This window comes from Danio rerio, chromosome 4 (genome assembly GCF_052040795.2).
Source record: "Danio rerio strain M-AB ecotype USA chromosome 4, GRCz13ab, whole genome shotgun sequence".
Lineage (NCBI taxonomy): Eukaryota > Metazoa > Chordata > Actinopteri > Cypriniformes > Danionidae > Danio > Danio rerio.
The window spans coordinates 79370702-79388386 of record NC_141024.2 but is presented as its reverse complement, the minus strand read 5'-3'; the positions used below and the strand labels follow the sequence as shown (position 1 = coordinate 79388386).

The following is a 17685-nucleotide window of genomic DNA, read 5'->3' as shown; positions in this document are numbered from 1 at the left end:
CTTGATGTTGCTATTTCTCAAATGTTCAATGGAAAATCCCCAGGTACAGACGAAATCACAGTTGAGATTTATAAACATTTTTGGCCAGAGATGGGATTTTTAGTTTTTGAAGCACTTAAGGAATATATAGAGAAAGAGAACTATCGACTTCTATGAAGCAGGGTTTAATCATTTAGTTCCAAAGCCAAGCAAAGACCAATTATTTTTAGACAATTGGAAACCCATAACTCTTTTGTCCAATGATTTTAAATTGCTCTCTCATGTATTTGCCAATAGACTCAAAAAAAGGTATAGGCGAGATAATAAATGAAACACAATCAGCTTTCATTAAAGGGAGAAGTATTCACGATCATATCAGACTGATAGTTGATATGCTCGATTATAGGTATTTAATTCCTCAGACAAGTTTATTTCTATTTCTAGACTTTTTCAAGTCATTTGATACCCTTTAGCATCCTTTTTTGTCTTTAGAAAATCTTTAGAAACTTTTGGGTTTAGTCCGAGCTTTTGTAGGGTAATTTCCATGTTCTATACTGATATATTGAGTAGTAAATCTCTGAATTCAGGATCATCTCCTAGAGTTTACATCAAAAGAGGAATCCATCAAGGATGTCCCATCTCACCTTTACTTTTTAATATAGCTGTTGAACTTATGTCATTATATTTAAAAAATTGAGAGTACACTTTAGGTATTGATATACTTGGTCGGACTTTTAGTTTAAGTCAGTTTGCTGATGACACTCTATTAATTCTTAAGAATAGGGAGGTGCTCCCTTTAGCTCTTGTCAAAATTTCTGTTTCCTAAAGCTTCTGAATTCACCTTAAACCTAAGAAAATGTGGAATATTAACTATTCAGAATTGTACTTTAAGAGAATTAGAGGGTATTCTAGTAAAAGAAGAAGTTAAATATTTGGGAGTTACCATCTTCAAAAATTCTGTTAATAGAGAATGTGCAAATGTTAATATTAAAATGGAAGGTATGAAAAAAATCCCTAAATCATTGGCTAGCTAGAGACCTTTCCATATTGGGTGAAATTCTTTTGACTAAGACTGAGGGATTATCTAAAATTATATATTTAACTTATCCTTTATATACTCCTCCCAAAATAGTTAAATCTATAAATTCAATATTATTTAAATTTATTTGGAAAAATAAATCACATTATTTACGTAAGAATCATATGATCAAAGAGTTTGAATATGGAGGTTTAAAAGCTATCGATTTTGAATGTCTTCATGGCACTTTTAGAGTTAAATGGTTGAAAGAGTGTTTAGCTAAGCCTTATTCAATATTTTATCATATCCCAAATAATTTGTTTAAAAAAATTGGTGGCCTTGAATTTGTATTAAGATGTGATTATGATTGTTCAAAACTTCCTTTGAAGCTGTCTAATTTTCATAAGCAAGCACTGCTATTTTGGAAAATTATATTTACCCATAATTCCCCCCTCATAAATCCACTCTTTGGAATAATTGGGCTGTTGTTATTATTAACAGAAAATCATTGTTTAAAAGTGACTGGTACAATAAAGGCATTATATTTATTAATGATTTGTTAGATGAAAATGGACTGCTACTATCTCATAACGGATTTTTAAATAAATATAGAGTTAAAATCACAGATAAAGGTTATATTGAAATTTGTGAGGCTATACCTATTGCTTTGTTTAGGTTAATTCAAAGTAATTGTTTTAATCTCCCATGTATACTTGTAACTTTTCTTCCGTCTTTAAAAATATCAATGTTGATATTTTTGATAGTAATTATAACAACAAGCTTATTTACAACACGCCTTATAATGTGTGATTTTAAGTGTTATCATCTAGGAGTTGTTAAACCCTTAGTAGAGGACAAAGCTTTTAACTTTTCTCTTAAATATCCTGTAGCACCTAAGGTTAAGGAAACTCATTACAGAATTTTATTCAGGATATACCATGTGAAGGAGTTTATTCAAAAAAGATTTAGCTTCTGCTCCAAAAACACTCGATCACTTATGTTTTTCTTGTGAATTTACTTTTAAATTCTGGTTTGACATCCATACTTGGCTTTCATTAAAAATGATTTCAGTCCCCCCTATTGTTCTAAAAGATATTTTATTTTACAAAGCTGATTTACATTGTTCTTTCTCTGATGTTGTGAACTTTATTTTACTAATGGGTAAATATCAAATTTATTGCTGTAAGTGGAAAAAGTGCAGACCCTCTTTTAGATGTTTTCTTTCTGAGGTAAAGAAATTGGCTCAAAGCCTCAAATATTTCAAAAACCAAAGTAAAATAACTGAAGCTCTCTGTACTTCATTTTCATAATATTTATTGTTAAAATATTTTGTTTGTCCTTTGATGTAGATCTTTTGTACTGCTCCTTGCTCCTTGTTGCAGTTGTAACAATTTTAATTTATTTTATATATTTGTAATGGTAAATATGCCTTGCGATGTTGATTGTTCCGTTTTGTGATGTAAACATTTTGCAACAATAATAAAAAAAAACACTTATACTTAGTAGATTAAACAAGTTTTTTAAAATTGTGTAAAAATGTTTGGATTAAAAGTTTTGATCAACTTCAAACACTAAATGTCTATGTATTTGAAAGAGAGAGAGCAGATATGTTATGTGAGATGTGAAAAGGAGTGTGAAATTTGTCATGTCCTGACTGCAACAGTAAGTGGCAAAAAAGCTGAACAAAAAAGACTTTTATTTTGGCTTGTTGTGTGACGTCACAAGGCTGCGCCGCTTCCGCGCTGCGGTTCAACTGGAGGAAGGTTTGCTTCACAACTTTACACAAATATAAACCGATTGATTAAAGTTTCAGGTTTTCCTTTCGATATTATATACCTGCGGTTGACTATTATTTTAATCCTTTATACAACGAAGTACTATTTTAATAACAGTAATCGAGGGCTATTGTTTGAACAACTGAAATGTGTGTTTTAATGAAGGTTTTATTTGTTTACTAGCATAATGTCATTCTAATATAAGTATACAATATTCTATATATATATATATATATATATATATATATATATATATATATATATATATATATATATATATATATATATATATGGCTGATTCCAGCGTTATGGACGTGACATTTGCAGTAAAAAAATGAAACGTATATTCTCAGAGAAGGTATATGTTAACAGTATATTGAAATATATGTTTATATTTTTCTTACCCCTTGACCATGGAGTTCAGGCATCAAAAAATATCAGTCTATGCAGGTGTTTTATATTTAAAATGACGGCAAAATGAATGCGTTACGGACGTGACAAAAAAAAGACATGAGTTTTGTGAGTTGACATACTTTGTGAAAATTCTGTGAATGAAAATGCAGAAGCCAAAAAAATATATAACAGTCAAAAAATAAGGGTTGGCTCTGCATGGAACATATATAATTAATTTTATTTAGTTTTTCATTTTTGCATTATTGAGGAAAAACTATCGTTACGAACGTGACTTGTCTTCGTTACGGACGTGACTGCTGTGAAATTGACAGTTGACACATTATGAAAATCAGATAAATGCTTTCAAAACTTGACCAAAGACCTATTTGTGGATATCTGTTGGGTGTGTAAACCAATAAACTTTAACCTCTGAGACATCTGAATGGTAAGGTTGCACAATTAATCAAACTTAAATAGATATCACCTTGTTATATTTAATTCGTATTATGGCATGTGTGTTGTTAAAGGTTAACGCACGTTCGAATGTTCAAAACTCAATTCGGTAACAATGTTGCATGCTAACATGGTGGTTTTATACTCTGAATAATATAGAATTGATAATAAACATAATCAGCTATAATGGGCCTATAGCAGGCTCCTAAAGTTAGTGTTTCCAGACAAACCTGAATTAAATCATTGCCCGACTGTTGCGCAAGACCGTGTCTACGTGGAGAATATTTAAAATCTAGTTTTGTCACAGATATGGCAATATTATATTTGACAAAGTTTATTTTAGTTTATTCTAGTTAATGTGTTAGTTGATGGAATAAATAATTTAATTTCTCCACTCGCGCTTGCTTTCTTTTTCTCGTCGGCAGTCACTTCAGGACAGGTTGCAAAAAGTTCATACGCACCAGGGTGAGAGAGAAAACTTTAAAACTTAAGAAAGGTTTTGTGTAGGCTATGTTAAACAAGCATAGAAAAATAGTCATTGGTTGTAGGCATGTACGATGGATGACTATAATGTTTATATTTTTAGGCTATAGTTTATAACCGATTGTGTAAAATATTGAATTAAATATTTACAGCTGCAGGTGCTATCGATTTTCTAACTAATTTAATACTCATATAATGTAGTTAAAGCTTAGATCAATATCAAGATTTTATTCTTATTTTATTCTTATTCTTATTAAAATAATTTTAATAAGCACTCAAGCGCATTTGCCGGGTGCTGGAAATCTTTGAAAATGTTTCAATTTTAGTGTAGGCTATAGGCAATTTTTAAGCTTTGAAAGTGCTTAGATTTTGGATAAAGGGCTTGGAAAATGAATTGTGTCGCTTTAATAAATTTATCTTTATAAATAGTTATTTAACTAATGAAATAAAAAAAACATATTTATGCTCTGCATGAAATGAAAACTCCGCTGTGGCCTGACCCGCGGCGTGCGCATCTTGAGCAGTGGGAAAAGACCAAATGCATGGAGGTTATAGATTTTGCGCCTTGCGCGCCTTGCGTTTTGTCATTGCGCGCTTTGTGCACTCCAAAAGAAAAGCATGTTACCTCAGTGGTGTCTTTCATTCTTCAATCAAACGAAAGCAGAGGCGGGGTTTCCTTGGAGGTGACAGCAGTGTCAAGATGACTACGGCAAACTTTTTAATGACGGAGAGACTTGTGGTCGCTGTTTTAAGTCATCCAAAGTTGTATGACTTTACAAATCTTGAATTTCATAATGTTATTTAAAAAATTCTATTATGAAAACATTGACAGCAACACTCGCGCACAATAGACCAGCTGATTCAGTTGTTACCTATAGTGACATTCAAAAGAGCACCGTGCTCCTTTTCTTCTTGTCAACATAAAACGAATTGCGGAGCCCCTCACGTCTCTGGAATGAAGAAGCGCGTTAGTTGTGATCGGCTTCTATGAGCAACACATATTTGTTAACTCGCATGACAGTAACACGTGCAAACACACGTGCTTATGTCGTAAATTCGACGACTAATCAATTACAAATTATCAGACCAGAGGTTTTGAATATCAGGAAATAGACTTTATTCTCCATAATAAAGCCGAGAAAGAGCAGAGCAGACCCCAGAGCATTCTGAAGTCTCTCCTGGACACCTTCTGAAGTCTCTCCTGCACCTTCTGAAGTTTCAGTGTGTTTGTTACAATTTTTATACAGGATTATTTGACACACCCCTAAGTCTCTTTTTAATTCTTGACCATTTTTGAATAGGTTTCTAGTCTAAGGGGTCCTGCTATTCTTGGCTCTCAGCCCACTAGCTCATGTCAGCAGAGATGTTACAGGTCTGTGTCAGCAACTGTTTTGACACCAAAGTTCTCTCTCCATAGATGCAACTTATGCAAAGGAACTAAGTGTTTACATACATTGTTATGATAGGATAATAACTTGATACTATGTTACTCATTCTAACTTCTGACACATATAGCTTCATACAAGTATTTAACATATATAATCAGTGCTTTACATATTCAGTTATTCTACACAATCAGTCACTCAGCCTTCTCCTAGTGTTGCTCCTGTAGGCATTCTCATCTTACACAGACATATCACTGTATTTTTAACACACGCTGGCATGTTTGCTGCAAACACTACATACATTTTGTGAAGAGAAAATTAACTGCTTTACACTTAGAAAATACTTCACACTGAGAGAATAGAAATATTCTTCAATCCCTCCTCTTAAGACTTTAGTCTTAATATTATTGTCTTTTAACCCAAAGTGCAATTTCATAATCCAGTTCTCTTAATTACCTCTATCTAGTGACTGATATTAGCCACATAGCTGTTATCAATTGACCAGATTATGCCACTGTACTTTGACAGAAGTCCAGCCAAACATCTTCCCTGTCACTTGATTTGAAGGAAGTAAAAGACTGTACTCTGTTTTTCTCTTAATACATCATAGACAATAAAGTTTTAAGCATAAGTATTCAGTTGGTTCAGTGCTAGCTGCTAGTTTTCACACTCATATAGAATATACTGAAGTAATATTATATATAGGTACCATGAAAGCAATATGCAAACAAAATCAATATGCAATCGTAAAAAGCATCAAATGTTGATCTTGATCTTTGGTCATCCTTGTTTCTCTTCTTCTGAGCTATCAGCATCTTCACTTGACTTTAATAGATGTTAATGGAGATGTGTGGTTGAGTCTGAGTTTTGAAATCTGCAGTTGTGCATTCATCATCCCTTGACTTGTGGCACTTCTGTATGTGGTATTCAGGCATATTATCAGAATCACTCTTTACTTTGTTCTGATAAACTTCTCCTTCCACAAGTTGAACTTCGTAGTTTAGAGCTTTGGAATATTCAGGCTCCTCTGTTTCCGGTCAGCTTTCCCTTGCTGGAGTTGTTTCCTTTCGCTCCTTTGAGGCATTGGTACCTCATCAATGGCATCCTCTTTGGCAGCTGTTGGATTTGCCCTCATCCAGATATGGTCCTTTCCTCCTGAGCTCTCCAGAGCATCCACAGATAGACTCAATCACCTAGACCAATTGGACCTTGTATCACTGCTCTCTCACATGGCTCCTTTCTGGTTTCCTGCACAGATATCGCTTTGCACATGGCAATTATTTATTTCTTCATTAAAGTCCCTACTGTATTAGACATCTTTGCAAACCATTCCAAGAGGTTATGTGCAAGGTTATAGGTGAGATTATATGCCAGGTTTTATGCAAAGTTTCATGTGGTTTCTTGCAAGAGTCATGCTGTTTCTTGCAAGGTTTCTTTCATGGGTCGACCCAATAGCAGTTCATGCGATGCAATGTTAGATGCCTGTTTCTGTCAGTTTCCATGCCATCACTCACCAATGCACTTGTTAACACATTAATCCCATTAAGTTTATTATTTTCACATATTTCATTGAGCGTTGGTCTTGATGGATCATCTTCATCTCTTTCAGCTAATTCTGGTAATTGAGCATAATACAATTATTCTCTCTTTTGCTTTATTCACAAATTTTTCATACTCCTTTAGATGTTTTTATTTATTGATCACTTATTTACTTCATGAATACTTTATGAATTCAAACCCTTTATGAACTTATTTCTGAAGGCATTTAGAAATTTAGGAAGTACTTCTCTTGTCACAGATGTATTAACTATACCTGCTTCATAATCTGCTCCTGATGCTACCTCTAATCATCTACTCATTATAGTTTCTCAACTGTGCTTGTTTACAGAATAAATCTCTATCCATTCAGCACTAAAAACAGTCATCATATCTCACTGTTTGGAGCAATGGTCTCCAGTCAAGTCTTTTAATTGAACTAGATCTTTGTGAAGCTGTAGACAATTCAATCATCCACATATTGCGACAGTGTCTATCCTAAGATCTTCTCCCTTATTATAACCCTTTATGCATTCTGGTGTATACAGTATTTGCTAGTCATCAGCCTACATAAGTACAAACAAGTTTCTACCCTCCTCTGGTAGTTACCTAAAATTGACTCAATAGAAATCAAACCACTTAAAATATTCATCATCCAAAAGAACATATATTTACATACAATATTAACTTTAGCTGGAAAATCTTCTCCTATAGATTACTCTTAAATCATAACCTAACTCTTGTTTTGTCTTCATATGTAATTATTGTCTTTAAATTCCATCAAAAATTATTAGTCATTTATACATTTATTACTACTTTAAATTTCAATTTAAAAATAAATGTCTAGGACAGATTGCATATTACAGTATCTAGATGTTTCTATTAGTGCTCTTATATTTTTACACTTTTCAATAGAGTTTTATACCTATTTCAGCATTTAGTGGTTTTCTTTCTGGACAGATCTGCATCTAATCCATTTTAACCCTCACTGTGCTGGCTGATTTTATCTGCATCTCAGTCCTGTAATGACAATCATTTAGTTGGAATTTGACACTTCTTTCTTTGCTAATTTATTTTCTGATCTATATATTAATTCCTTTTTTGTCTTTGAGTTATTTTCTTTTGGCTCATAATTATTTCCTAAGGCATTCCCATTAAACTAGTTGTTTATACAATTTTGATGCACTTTTTTATCAGCTGACTAAAACTTACTGTATGCTTTGTAAATTTCTCTTTGCTCTGTTTTAATTATTATTCCTTAATATTTTTTTCTAATTATTCTTCACATATGTTTTCATGTGAAACAATATCTTTTTCTTAAACACTTTTCTCCTTTCTCCCAATTTGTTTTATAGTAATTTAGAACTGTTACTTTTTGACCTTACCATATCTTATGAATTTATTTCAATTGTTATTTCAATCTTCCCTTTAAATGTAAATCATTTTTCTAAATTTGAATCTCTTTCCAGTTTTCAATATCCAATCTTGATTTAGGCCATTCACAATAAGATTATGTTAAGATACTTTACTTAATTTTAATTTAAATACTTAGTTATATTCTTATTTATTCTCCAAATTATTAATTGCCTTATCAAAAGCTTTTTCTTTTTCTTTAGTTACCACCCTGCATTGTAATTTATCATTCTATGTTTAAGGAACTTTTATTAAGCCTAATGAAACTTAAACTCAAATTATTTACCATTCATCATAATATATAATTTCATCATTTAAAGTTTTCACCTTGAAATTACCTTATAACACTTTTTCTTACTTAAAAATTTGCATCATAATAATTTCTCTCAAATTGACAGGAGTCTGATTTGATACAAGAATGGGTAGCTACACTTTTGTTCTTAATTTCCTTCTGTAATGCTTTAACTGAATCTGGACTATAGAAGCTACTTTGAGATGGACTGTCAGACTATCCCCCCTCGCAACCTAAGACAACTAGTTCACAGATGGTGCTAGTCTTTTCTGTGGTGTCCTGAAATTCCTTCATATCAGGGCACAGTGTTTCCCCCTCTCTCTTTGGGCTGGCTTCTTTCTTTGACTCAGCTGATGTAAAGTTCTGGTGGAGCGTTTTTTCTCTTTGAACAGTTCATCAGTCTCTTGTTAGTGTCTCTTTTGAATGTCTCTGAACAAATGTAGCTTTTTCAGTCCTCAGTAAGTCTTGGGCAAAAAGTTCATGTCACAAGTGTCCACAGCCATTTTGCTCTTTGTGTTTTTTCACACACCTTTCCATTTGCCAGTGTACTCAGAGATGTCTGGTAGGTACGAGACTACAGTCCCCCAAAGTTCATCCCTATGTCCTCTTAATTAATATATATAGAATTTAGCTCATGACTCTTTTTTTCCCCATTTTTTCCTTCATCAAATAAAGACTCCTTTTATCCATTTCTTTTATTAATTAATTAATTTATTTATCTATTTTTATTTGCTGTTTAACAACTTATTTTTTCTAATTCTCAATCATTTTTATCAAATGTAAATATGCTTAATTTTCTATTTGTTAAATGTTCTTATAATTAATTTATTTGGCTTCAGATTGTGCTTCACTTATTTTTCCTAATTTATTCCAGTGCTTCCTCACTAGTTACATTACCTCTTACATTATTTTAATTTCTCTAACATTTCTGTTTTTAATTCACCAGCACTACATGGTGCTTACATCTGATATAACTGTTCAAAATCCTTACTGCAATAGCTTAGAGTTCATAGTACTATGTTAACTCTACATGTTTGTTTACTTTAAGCATTTTTCCTATCTGAAATGCAATTTTAAATTTTAAATTAATTTTTAGGTACATAAATTATTAACTATATAATTTTTGAACTCACTATGCTGTTCTTTCATTTCTCCTCAGTGTCTTTGCTTTACATCTGACTCACTGCTTTTACTACAAATAGCTGTTGGCTCAGATGACAGCCTGTAGCTGACTTTAAAACAGATAACAACAGTCAACTTAAACCACAACAATTTTTTATTGCACTTAAACATAATTTTATCTTTTAAAGCCAAATCTTGTTTTCTTCAAAATGTTACTGTTTTTTTTTTTTTTCTAATTTTTATTTTATCGCTTTAATATATATATTTTTAAATATCATCTCTTTATTCTATTAAACAATGTTTGGACTTCTTTTTTCTACATTTTCCTATGCTTCTTTTCCTTTTCAAAAGTTAACATTTTTATCTCTTAGCTTTTCCTAATTCATTTTCCTTTGGACTTATTTTCCTTAAACATTTGATCATTAACTCTTCAATAAATCCATATTCATTAAAGTTTTCTCTTCTAATTCTTTATTTACTCAAATCATTAACTTATCTATTTTTATTCATACTGATTTAGTAAATTTATTTCCCGATCAATATAACTATTAATCTCCATATGTAGATATTTCCATGCTTCAATTTTTTATTTCTTAATATTTATTAGTATAGCTTTCAGTTGCATTTTTAATAACACTTTTTATTTTTTTAATCTTATTCTATCATTAATATTTTTGTTATTTTATTTATCTTATTACATTACTTTATAATATTTCTATTTATTTAATACCTTATAATATATCTTTACTCTTTAGCTTCTATCTGTCCTGTGAAACTTTTGTTCTTAAAATAGACAGATTCTTACCACTCCTGAAGCAGACCTTCTTCCAGACTGTCGGCATGTCAGGAATTTCAGTCACCTCTCTGCCTAGTTCATACTTAAAAACACTTCAAACACACAGAGATTATTCAGAAAAATGTTTAACTAGTATATTCTTGTTTTTAGTTTGTGTCTTTCAAATGCAATATGATCTCAATTAATTTTATGAGGCTTAATCCTCCTCTGTATCACAATATCTTCCCTAAACTGCATCACTCTCTATCTTATTGTTCTTAAATCACACAACATATGCAGTCCTTCTTTTATATTATAATATAAAACGATAATTCTTTTAAACTCACTCTTATTGCAACCATACTTCTAAACACAATCATACTTCTCACTCATTCTAACCTATCTCTTACACTGTGTAACCTGAACCTCACCTCTATTCTAGTCTCTCTAGATCAAAGGTGATAGCTTCTAAGCACCCCAGCAACACAGACAAATACACAAATACTTACAATTACATACATACACCTCACTCCTCTTGAGTGACCTGTCCGAACAGCCTCTAACCTTAGAGCTATAACCACAGAATTCTCCACTACACTCCTCTTGAGTGACCTATTACTTCTGCTCCCGTCTTTACTGTCCTTCAGTAAAAATAGCATTTCACAGGATTTGTGCCTTTTTTCCCCCAGCCTCCTGAATAATAATATTTATTATTATTAAAACAGAACGGGTACTCCGAGGTCTTTGCGCGCTTCTCTCTACTTTATTAATCTGCTTCCTCTTAACTTAAAAATGCTCTATGCATATTCTTCATAATATTAAAAAATTTCCCAAACATGAGTAACAGTTACTAGTTAACGTTTATCCTATCCGTCAAGGCCCTCTTAGGAAAACACAGATCATTTGCATGCAAATTGTTATTTTCATCTGGTATTCAAAACCCCTTTGTTTTCCTTTCATATCTTTACTTTTTAGTTTTACTTGTAGTTCGTTATAGCTGGAGAAACAGTTCAAGTGACTTTTTACCGTTACAAGCAGGTCCTTGGTAGAAAAAACACAAACGTATAAGCTTAAAATTGCTTACCGTTTTTTATCGTGGCCACATATTTGTGTTTTTCCTCCAAGCCCCAGCATGTCCAGTGTCACCCGTTTGTCTCTTTCCAGCCCCACGTTGGGCGCCATTTGTCGTAAATTTTGACTTATCAATTAGAAATTATCAGACCAGAGGTTTTGAATATCAGAAAATAGACTTTATTCTCCATAATAAAGCCGAGAAAGAGCAGAGCAGACCCCAGAGCATTCTGAAGTCTCTCCTGGACACCTTCCAAAGTCTCTCCTGCTCCTTCTGAAGTCTCTCCTGCACCTTCTGAAGTATCTGTGTTTGTTACAATTTTTATACAGGATTATTTGACACACCCCTAAGTCTCTTTTTAACTCTTGACCATTTTTGAATAGGTTTCTAGTCTAAGGAGTCCTGCTATTCTTGGCTCTCAGCCCACTAGCTCATGTCAGCAGAGATGTTACAGGTCTATGTCAGCAAAGTATAGATGCAACTTATGCAAAAGGATTAAGTGTTTACATACATTGTCATGAAAGCATAATCACTTGATAATATGTTACTCATTCTAACTTCTGACACATATAGCTTCATAGAAGTATTTAACCTATATAATCAGTGCTTTACATATTCAGTTATTCTACACAATCAGTCACTCAGCCTTCTCCTAGTGTTGCTTCTGTGCAGGCACTCTCATCTTACACAGACATATCACTGTATTTTTAACACACGCTGGCATGTTTGCTGCAAACACTACATACATTTTGTGAAGAGAAAATTAACTGCTTTACACTTAGAAAATACTTCACACTGAGAGAATAGAAATCTTCAACAGCAGCATTTTGCTGACTGAAGGGTGGTTATGTAGTGTGTTTTATTTTTAATCATGGACAGATTCCCCGGCAACGACATGGAAATGGAGGGACTTGCAAGAAAGGATAAAGAAAATGGGCTGGATAATAGACGAAGAGATAAAGAAAATGGACTTGACAACAGACAAAGAGATAAATAAAATGAAGAGCCCGGCCAACGAAGAGGTGAGAAAAGTAAGGATAAGCAAGAGGTACAAAGAAGAGTATGCACAAAGGAAGCAACAGTAACTGTAGAAGTAGAAAATGTAAAAGATGCAAGAAGATTTGATATAACCAAAGCAGTCACGGAGCTGATTGGAGAAGGAAGAATGCTGGCGGTGAGACCCAAACAAACAAAGGGAGTATGAAGTAACAATGGAGACTGAAGATGACACCGAAATTTTAATAGACAATGGATTGACAATTAAAGGAGTGAAATCTGAAGTACGGAGGTTACAAAACAGAGACTATGTTGTTTCGTTCAAGCATCTGCCTGTTTACCTAGCAAATGAAGAAATTTTAAGCAAGGTAGAGAGATGGGGAGTTTTCCCCATATCTAAAATTAAAAGAAGATTGTATCCTGGCACAAACATAGAAGATGGAACAAGGTTTGTAAAAAACAGATTTCCGGAAGAGATGGTCTCCTTACCATACAGTACCAAAATCGAGACGGCGGAAGCGCCACAGCACTTTAGAGTCATGCACACCAATCAGGTAAAAACCTGTCGACTATGCATGAGCTCAGAAAATGTGATGAAGGAACGCCCAGAATTCAGGTGCTTCAAATGTGACGAAAGGGGACATTTCGCAAGGACCTATACAGCTGTGTCGGGCCCGGATTGTAAATTGGCCCTAATACCTGCAGGGAGCTTGTCACGCTGAGTTGGCTTTGTCCGCTCGATTGACCAACGCGTACGCCTTGTTTTATCCTTGCAGGCCTAACTTCGCTGGTGGAAGCACTTGTGGGGTTTCTGTAGTGTAGTGGTCATCACATTCGCCTAAAACGCGAAAGGTCCTCGGTACGAAATCGAGCAGAAACAGTGCTCTTCTTTTGGCGAGAAAATAATAGCATCCACTGCCGCATCAGCAATGATCGGCGACAGGCACCCAATCAAAAAGGGTTATCAGCTCGATTTGCCTGAAGGTTTCCGTAGTGTAGTGGTTATTATGTTCACCTCACACGCGAAAGGTCCCCAGTTTGAAAATGGGTGGAAACAACCTTTGGCTTTTATGACAATTGTCAAATCAGGCTTCTGTTGAGTACTGACGTTCACTGAAAACATTCTTTCTGCAGAGCGGTGTGAGGCTAGAAGTTTGAATTCAGCTCAGTGTTTACCGCCCCTCGTGGTGTCGCAAACTTGCGTAGAATCTGATTTCTTTTAGCTTTGTGTTGTGCATGAGCAGGTGGCCAGTGCGTTTGCTGGCCCTTCACGGTGCAGACCGTACAAGACAGCTCTATAAAAAAAGACTATAAATACTTGAAGCAGCACTGGCCTATTGGTTTCCGTAGTGTAGTGTTTATCATGTTTGCATTACACGCTAAAGGTCTCCTGTTCGAAACTGGGCGGAAGCATACAATTAGCGGACACTTTTGTCCAAAGCGACATACAATAGTGGAGGTATTCAACAAGACGAGGCAATGCATACGAAAAAGGGCTATTTATTCCAAGTAATTTGTTTGTGCTCAGAGAATTTAGTGCTGGAGTAGGAGTTTCGTTTTCTTTAGAGAGAGGGATATTCACCGGGGTTCGGGTGTACTCTGAAGAGATGGGTGTTAGCTGTCGTTTAAAGGACACCAGTGTATCCGTAATCCGAGTGGGAATGGGAAGGTGATTCCACCAGCGTAGAACATTGAATGAAAACATTGTGGAAAGTGACTTTCCGTCTCTCTGCGCTGGCACCACAAGACAGTGCTCTCACCCTAACCGGAGGCTCCTGTGGTTATCACGATGGCTTTACAAGCGGAGGGTCTCCTGTTAGCAACTGGGCAGAAACATTCAGATTTGCTTTTACGCACATTCTCAATTGGCTCTCTGCTCACTGGATGATCCACGATACAAGGGCATGGATCTGTCAAATGTCATGACTTGACGTTGTACGAGGATTTGACGAAAAAAATGCCCTGCAAACCTTAAAAAGCAACACCATCCCAGGACAATTCTTTTGATCCCCTTTCAGTGCACTTGCATTAAAGCCCACGTGATGCGGCACTTTGTCAGTGTTACTGTATCATTCGGACATGGGGGCAGAGAGTTGAAGAATTCAGCCTGAGCGCACTGCCACAGGCTCGGTTTGTCAGAAGTGGGATTCGAACCCACGCCTCCAGGGGAGACTGCGACCTGAACGCAGCGCCTTAGACCGCTCGGCCATCCTGACATGCAAGCTTGGCAGGAGCTGTCTCCTGGGAGCCACACCGCAGTACCGTGACATGGAATCTGGTGCTTCACAGCTTGCCCAGCTCCGGCTGTCCAGCTCATTGGCGCTGCAGGCAGCTAATCTGTGCTCGCCTCCTGGGGCTGCGCCTAGTTTCAATAGCCAACACTTGACAGCTGTCATTGCTTACGGCCACACCACCCTGAGGGGGCTATAGAGCAAACAGGAAGTGAGTTGGCAGCAGTAAGGAGAGAAAGGCTCTCCCCATTTTGTTTGTCTACCTTTTTGTTTATTGACCTTGAGTGTTTTTGTTTGTTTGTTTTCTTTTTGTCTTTAAAAACCACCTAACAGCAGCATTTTGCTGACTGAAGGGTGGTTATGTAGGCCCCGTTTACACTAATGCGTTTTAGTTTGAAAACGCATAAGTTTTGCTACGGTTACGCCATCCGTCCACACTACGCCGGAGTTCTCGAGCGCCGAAAACGGAGCGTTTCGAAAACACTGGAGAGGCCGTTTTCATTCTAAAACGCTGCTGCTCCGTCTCAGTGTGGATGGGGAAAGACGGAGACATCTGAAAACGGAGGCGGGGCTGCAGACATTCGCCTCTCTGATTGGGGCTTTTCCTCAATATTAAGTAGCCCACACACAGTTCAGTCCTGATACTTCTCCGTGTAAGTTCAGACTTCGCAAGTTTGATCAAGGCTGCATCTCTTCTTCTCAGTTTGATATGGAAAACATACCGAGGACACGCGTCAATCTTCACAGGGAACAGTGTACTTTATAACTTCATTCACATCACCTTGGCTACGTTGTTTCACTTTCTCAACAATAAAATGTAAACATGATATAAGGAACTGCCTATTTTTATTTTAATATTAACAACTAAACAGACAGCAGAAATGTTGAAGCGTCGTGCTGCATGAGCGTCATCTTCACTGTGTGCATATTTATAACAAAACGGAGCCGATAACAACTGCCTCCTTTCAATTTCAGTTAAAATACGAAACATACCCTCTCTTTTGCTGAATATCAGTTTTAATAATCGATAATGGCCATTATAAAAGTATAACATACAATAAGTTTATACATTATAGGAAATAAAGGCAAGCGATCAGTCAATATACAGAATGTAGGCTACGTGCTTACATTAATCATTAACTTATCTTTGCGCTCAGCCAAAACACGTTACCTGAGAACAAGTAATAGATTCCAATGACCAAAGTCAGGGAATATGTCGTTAGATAAAGACAACAAGATGAATGAAATATCACTATTAATAAATATAGTGAGATTAGATCCAGCGGGAGATGCTTCATGAAAAGTCCGACTAGCAGAGCTCTCATCTGGGTAGATGGGCTCCAGCGATTGCCAAAGTGTGTGTGTGTGGTCACGTGATGTGCGTTTTCAGCGTTTTGGTGTGGACGGAGAGCAGTTCAGAAACGCTGGGTAAAACGCGAGTGTGGACGCGGATCGTTTTCATTCTAAAACGCCGTTTTAAAACTAAAACGCACTAGTGTAAACGGGGCCGTAGTGTGTTTTATTTTTAATCATGGACAGATTCCCCGGCAATGACATGGAAATGGAGGGACTTGCAAGAAAGGATAAAGAAAATTGGCTGGATTATAGACGAAGAGGTAAAGAAAATGGACTTGACAACAGACAAAGAGATAAATAAAATGAAGAGCCCGGCCAACGAAGAGGTGAGAAAGGTATATATAAAAAAATTTCAATAATTTTATAAAATTTATAAAATTTATAAAATTTATAAAATTTTAATAAATTTGAAAGTTTCAATAGCCAACACTTGACAGCTGTCATTGCTTACGGCCACACCACCCTGAGGGGGCTATAGAGCAAACAGGAAGTGAGTTGGCAGCAGTAAGGAGAGAAAGGCTCTCCCCATTTTGTTTGTCTACCTTTTTGTTTATTGACCTTGAGTGTTTTTGTTTGTTTGTTTTCTTTTTGTCTTTAAAAACCACCTAACAGCAGCATTTTGCTGACTGAAGGGTGGTTATGTAGTGTGTTTTATTTTTAATCATGGACAGATTCCCCGGCAACGACATGGAAATGAAGGGACTTGCAAGAAAGGATAAAGAAAATGGGCTGGATAATAGACGAAGAGGTAAAGAAAATGGACTTGACAACAGACAAAGAGATAAATAAAATGAAGAGCCCGGCCAACGAAGAGGTGAGAAAGGTAAGGATAAGCAAGAGGTACAAAGAAGAGTATGCACAAAGGAAGCAACAGTAACTGTAGAAGTAGAAAATGTAAAAGATGCAAGAAGATTCGATATAACCAAAGCAGTCACGGAGCTGATTGGAGAAGGAAGAATGCTGGCGGTGAGACCCAAACAAACCAAGGGAGTATGAAGTAACAATGGAGACTGAAGATGACACCGAAATTTTAATAGACAATGGATTGACAATTAAAGGAGTGAAATCTGAAGTACGGAGGTTACAAAACAGAGACTATGTTGTTTCGTTCAAGCATCTGCCTGTTTACCTAGCAAATGAAGAAATTTTAAGCAAGCTAGAGAGATAGGGCAGTTTTCCCCATATCTAAAATTAAAAGAAGATTGTATCCTGGCACAAACATAGAAGATGGAACAAGGTTTGTAAAAAACAGATTTCCGGAAGAGATGGTCTCCTTACCATACAGTACCAAAATCGAGACGGCGGAAGCGCCACAGCACTTTAGAGTCATGCACACCAATCAGGTCAAAACCTGTCGACTATGCATGAGCTCAGAAAATGTGATGAAGGAACGCCCAGAATTCAGG

At 35.6% G+C, this 17685-nt stretch overlaps 1 protein-coding gene and 2 non-coding genes across 3 annotated transcripts in view; 1 reads left to right on the top strand and 2 right to left on the bottom strand.

The window, feature by feature from the left end:
• LOC137491081 (uncharacterized) overlaps positions 1-17685 on the bottom strand; it is a 554517-nt gene that overhangs the window by 299826 nt on the left and 237006 nt on the right. The gene's annotated exons all lie outside the window — the stretch shown is intronic.
• trnav-aac (transfer RNA valine (anticodon AAC)) lies at positions 13500-13572 on the top strand. Its single transcript has one exon. It is a non-coding gene; the product is annotated as a tRNA-Phe (tRNA).
• trnal-cag (transfer RNA leucine (anticodon CAG)) lies at positions 14826-14908 on the bottom strand. Its single transcript has one exon. It is a non-coding gene; the product is annotated as a tRNA-Leu (tRNA).